Source organism: Hylobates moloch, unplaced genomic scaffold, assembly GCF_009828535.3.
Source record: "Hylobates moloch isolate HMO894 unplaced genomic scaffold, HMol_V3 SCAFFOLD_8, whole genome shotgun sequence".
NCBI classification, from domain to species: domain Eukaryota; kingdom Metazoa; phylum Chordata; class Mammalia; order Primates; family Hylobatidae; genus Hylobates; species Hylobates moloch.
Window position 1 is genome coordinate 120,102,367 of NW_026652283.1, and position 5,362 is coordinate 120,107,728.

The following is a 5,362-nucleotide window of genomic DNA, read 5'->3' on the forward strand; positions in this document are numbered from 1 at the left end:
CCAGGGCAGCCCACAAAAAGCCTACTTATCCAAAATAAAGCTAACCTGACGTAATACAGCTCTATGGCCTAGCCACATTCAGCAATGTGTTTCTGTTAGAATGCATGTCTTATATCAACTGGGAAGCCAAGAAGGCAGTTCAGAATTGAACTGAAATCTAACCTGTTGTTGGGATTTTATAGCCAGATACCAGTAAACCAGGCCCCAACGAGTGGAGAAATCTTGGATTTAGATTCTCATGACATTCTTTATCAAATCCTGGGATCTTCCAAAAGACTGCATAAAACTATAATTTAATTCTGCAGAAGTAGAACCTCAACTGGATATCATCCACCAAAGCACAGCAATGTCTATCTTTTTGGGATCCTGTCAAAGATCCTAAACCCGTGCTTACTTTGGCAGAAAGTATTAGTATTTAGTACATGAGTAATTAGCACATTGGAATGATACAGAGAAGATTAGCATGGCCCTGCACAAGGATGCCGTGCAAATTTGTGAAGCTTTCTATATTTTTATTGCATTTACTCAATCATATGTGGGAGCTAAAAGAAGGTGATCTTATGGAGGTAGAGAGTAGAATGTTTACCAGCAGTTAAGAAGGACATGAAGGTGGGGGAATGAAGAAAGGTTGGTTAGGGGTACAAACATATAGTTAGAAAGAATAAGCTCTAATGTTAGACAGTAGAATAGGGCGACTGCATTACATATTTTGAAAATAGCTAGAAGATAGGGATTGAAATGTTCCCAGCACCTGGAAATACTCAAGCTGGATACCCTGATATCCTGTCTTGATCATAACACTTTCCATGCATGTAACAAAGCATCACATATACACCACGAATATGTGAAAATATTATGTATCAATTACAAAAAGATACTAAATGAAGAAGGAATGCAGGCACCGCTGTTGGGGGTGGCCATGGCATCTGGTGATGAGTAGTAGAGAGAGAGATGCACGTGGGACGTAGGAGAGGCAGCAAACTGTAGGTACCTGATTCAGGAAGCTGTTTTGATCCATTGTGAATGAAATTAAGTTGTGTTTTCTGTTCCTAAAGGATAGCTGTCTCTTTGCCATTTGTCTACTCCCCATTTTTCGTTACTAAGATTTCCTTATCTTACACTGAACAGGCAAACAGGCTATTAAATAATAAAAGGAAGAAACATGAGAGATTGTCTTTAAAAGTGATCAAATGGCAAAGAGGATTCCTGACCAAAGGGAAACAGGAACGGAGTGACACCTGCTATGTGCCAGTCACTATGCTGTGTCTTTTTTTCTTTTTCTTTTCTTTTTTTTTTTTTTTTGAGATGGAGTCTCGCTCTGTTGCCCAGGCTGGAGTACAGTGGCACGATCTCGGCTCACTGCAAGCTCCACCTCCCAGGTTCACGCCATTCTCCTGCCTCAGTCTCCTGAGTAGCTGGGACTACAGGCACCCGCCACCACGCCCAGCTAATTTTATGTATTTTTAGAAGAGATGGGGTTTCATCCTGTTAGCCAGGATGGTCTCCAACCCCTGACCTCGTGATCCGCCTGCCTCGGCCTCCCAATGTACTGGGATTACAGGCGTGATCCACGGTGCCTGCACAGTGCTGTGTCTTTTCAACTGCCTATCTTTATCCATTCTCATTAAACACACACAAACACACACACACACACACACACACACACACACACACACTAAATGGGTATTGTTATCCCTACTTGACAGAAATGGAAGCCCGGTGGGTTACAGTACACTGAGAGCCTTTAGTCAGTAAGTAAAGGCCATTGCAGGGATTGAAACACAACTTCTGACTTCAGAGCGACAGTTTTCCCGCTGCTCCGCAGCACCTTCTACCATTGAAATAGAACACTTCCATGTCACCCCCTCTAGAAACAAAAACATTTTACTCAATTGTTTTTCAACCAGGAAATAAAAATGTTCAAAAAGCAAAGATGACCCCTTTTCCTCTTAACTGTATTTGGTACAGGGAAAGTGATAAGAGAACACAGTAGATTTGACATTAGCTAGACGAGGCTGGTCATACTGAATTAGAAGGGCACAGTTTGTTGACAGGCCCGATACACGGTGGGTTCTGTGAAATGGACCCCGAGCCAGTTAACACTGATGGGGAAGAAGCCCACGTGCTCGTCAGACTTTGTGTGGGGCCCGGCTCAGTGCCTTAAAGAAGGGATCATTATGTATACAATTTGATAGTAGAAATAAATAAAAAAGAAAGCCCTGTGCCGTAGAAAAAGTGTTTAAGCTTTTTAGATTACAAAACGGGAGCTACAATATCCACTCCGGTGGCACAAAAATTAAATCTAGCCAGCAAATCATATCAAAGCCAAAATACAGAACAGAGGTGTGCTTCTCGTTAGAAGATTCACACGCACAAAATCTAATCGCGTTCCAGCTCAGCCTCACCAATATCAGCTCCCGCGATCCTGTTTCTGGTGCTGCATGACAAGCTCCCCCTAGTGGGAAGCAGGGACATTTCAGCATCCATGCTCAGCTGATTCAGAACAATACAAATGTCTCACGGTTTCCATTTTTTAAAAAGCTGCTTTAGTTGGACACTGAGCAAAAACTGGAGCCAAAACCAGTGGATTTTCATGGCATGCAGGTAACAGTGGGACTTTTCACCCTCCCCTCGTGTTTATGCTCAGGAAATCCTAATAGGACACACCCTGTAAGTGCGGGGATGTCTGAACAATCCCGTTCATGCCTATGCACACATCAGTCTCTCTCAATCCCTTACCTCCAATGGGAACCAACAAAGAAATGTATCCTAGGTTGTCCCAAACAACGTCTGTGGTGCGCATAATCGGAGGGGCCCTTCCTTTTTTTTTTTTTTTTTTGAAACGGAGTCTCGCTCTGTCGCCCAGGCTAGAGTGCAGTGGCGCGATCTCGGCTCACTGCAAGCTCTGCCTCCTGAGTTCGCTCCATTCTCCTGCCTCAGCCTCCCGAGTAGCTGGGACTACAGGCGCCTGGCTAATTTTTTGTATTTTTTTTAGTAGAGACGGGGTTTCACCGTGTTAGCCAGGATGATCTCCATCTCCTGACCTCGTGATCCGCCCGCCCCGGCCTCCCAAAGCGCTGGGATTACAGGCGTGAGCCACCCAGCCCGGCCTTGGAAGGGCCCTTCTAATGCTGCTAACAGCTGACTTAGTTGGATAGAACCCCAGCTTCACATCTGCTTTGCTTTCTGCTTTACTGATAGCCTTTGTGTGCACTCAAAGGGCTGCTGACAAGATCTGTCCAGTGACATTTTTATGTGCCCTTTAATCTTATTTTACTAACAGGTCAACAACCTTAACCAAGAGTAGAAAAGCCACTCGCTCCAAATCACAGTAGAAGATTGAGCATATGACTAGTACCAAGAGGAAGTGGAGACACAAGTGACGCCATCTTGGAGGCTAATTTACTGTTTTCACTTCTGATTAGCCCTTGTCTCGTGAATGCCTCCTGATTATTACTTAATTTACCGTCCCTAGTGTAACAACATGTCCACCTTGATGTTGCTGCACAAATTATAGGCTCCGATGCATGCAGCATTCTTGCCTCTTCTGGAGGGTAGTCTTTCACTGTGTTGCACAGGGCACACATACCCTTTCCCTGTGGTATATAAGCCCTGGTTCTGAGGGTAACAGGTGCAGAGATCTACCTGTATTGCTGCCGCTAAAGACCATGCTTCCATCTGTAAGTTCCCCCAGTAAAACATCCTTTATCAACAAACTAGAGTTGTCTGCCTTGTTGTTTGGTTTCTTGGCTGTTTTGGCCTTTGGGGGCTACTTTGCATATATGACCCTTTCACGGAGCGGGCATGTTCCTTTGATATCCACCTGGCTGCCACCACTGCCACAGAGCAAGTCTCAGAGAGAACTCGGCCCCCTATCCCTTCAAGGGTTGAAAAGAGCAAGAAGTACAGGCTACTCCATAGGTGCAGTGCCCAAGGCCCTGCTGGAGCTATCCAATTCTCACTGTTAGCCTGGGCACCCTCCAGGACACCAAACATTCTGTACTTAGGCAGCCCTCAACAAGAGGCAGTAGAAGAATTAAGCACACTTTCCCAGTTAAAAACTCCTTGTGTTGCAGATCTCAGGACAGGCTGAAGCTCTTCTGGGGAGCATTTATCCCCATTAATGCATTGTCATCAGGGTGGGGGGGTATAACCTACAAAGAAAGTCATCACACAGTATCCAGCTGCCATAGAAAGAAAATTGATTGTGTCGCATTTGTGCAATATAAATATTTCTTGAAAGAAAGAAATAATGAACGATCACATCACTAGTTTTTAGGTATTGATTTTTGAGAATTTGTATATGTAGAAGTTGAGTGTTCTGAAATTAGTACATTGTGAATGGGGAAGGAGTCACCTCGCTTAAGGAAATATAATAGCTGCCTGGAGCTGGAGACAGAGTAGGATGAGGCAAGAAGAAAGGCCTGGAGCAGGGCCAGGACTGTTAGACCCACACTTGGTGCTTTTTTTTTTTGAGATGGAGTCTTGCTCTGTTGCCAGGCTGGAGGGCAGTGGCGCGATCTTGGCTCACTGCAACCTCAGCCTCCCGAGTAGCTAAGACTACAGGCATGTGCCACCACACCTAGCTAATTTTTCTATTTTTAGTAGGGACGGGATTTCACCATGTTGGCCAGGATGGTCTGTATCTCCTGACCTTGTGATCTGCCCACCTCGGCCTCCTAAAGCACGGGGATTACAGGTGTGAGCCACCACACCCTTCCCACTTGGTCCTTTTAACAGGGACCTCCTAGGGCCTAGGTGATGGGATTAGCTCCAGACCTCACTGTATCCAAATGTCTCTCCAGTGTTAGGGAGAGAAGGGGGAAGGCAGAGAAGGCCTGACCAAGCCTGGCTGGGGAGGGCTCCCAGGGTCCTTGTGACAGAGATGACTCTACCCACACTTGGGAGACTGATGTGTCAGGAAAGCATGCAGAGCTAAGTGAGATTCCTAGGTCAAGGAATCAGAAAAGAGAGTCGGAAGGGATCTAGGAGTTGATATGGAAAGCCACGGTGTCAAACCAGAGATTAGAGCCTGGGCTCAGAGGGTCTGGAGGGTGACAGGGCAATGCTGGCCAACCACACAGACCAGGCATTGGAGCCAGTGATGGCCTAGGTGTGCTGGTTGCAGCCCAGCTCAGGGCTCAGGGGAAGCTGGCTGCATTTAAAGGACTGAGGCACTGCAAAATGTTACACCCCTAAACTGTGGAGGTATTGGCCAAAGCTTCTTTCAGGAGTGGCGAGAGCTGTATGTCTGAACCAGTGCTAGTACTGGCCCTGATCGTGATAACGTGTTCACGTGTGCTCTTGAGTTAAACCAATCTACAGAGGTCATCGGGAGAGTTGGATTCATTCCCTCCTTACC

General features: G+C 46.0%; 1 pseudogene; it reads left to right on the forward strand.

Annotated features, from left to right (window-relative positions):
• The first annotated feature begins 413 nt into the window (after nt 1–413).
• On the forward strand, nt 414–514 carry LOC116473941 (U6 spliceosomal RNA; annotated as a pseudogene).
• Nucleotides 515–5,362: the final 4,848 nt, after the last annotated feature.